Consider the following 500-nt stretch of genomic DNA (forward strand, 5'->3'; position numbering starts at 1 on the left):
ATGTGTATAAGAGACAGCAATAGTTCTTATCACTCGAAACCGTAAAATTAATATAAAAAAAAATATCGCGATTTTTCGTTTCACGAATCGAAAAATTTTTGTAAAAATTTTTTTTTTTACAGTTCCGGCAGTTCTGTCGACAGTTCTGAATAGCACCCCAAGAGTTCTAACAATAGTTCTTATCACTCGTAGCCGTGAAATTAATATCAAAAAAGATATCGCGATTTTTCGTTCCACGGATCGAAAAATTTCTAAGTCCCGAAGGCGAATAAATTTTTTACAGTTCCGGCAGTTCTGTCGACAGTTCTGAATAGCATCCCAAGAGTTCTAACAATAGTTCTTATCACTCGAAACCGTAAAATTAATATAAAAAAAAATATCGCGATTTTTCGTTTCACGAATCGAAAAATTTTTGTAAAAATTTTTTTTTTACAGTTCCGGCAGTTCTGTCGACAGTTCTGAATAGCACCCCAAGAGTTCTAACAATAGTTCTTATCACT

This window comes from Wasmannia auropunctata, unplaced genomic scaffold (assembly GCF_000956235.1).
Source record: "Wasmannia auropunctata unplaced genomic scaffold, wasmannia.A_1.0 LD336106.1, whole genome shotgun sequence".
NCBI classification, from domain to species: domain Eukaryota; kingdom Metazoa; phylum Arthropoda; class Insecta; order Hymenoptera; family Formicidae; genus Wasmannia; species Wasmannia auropunctata.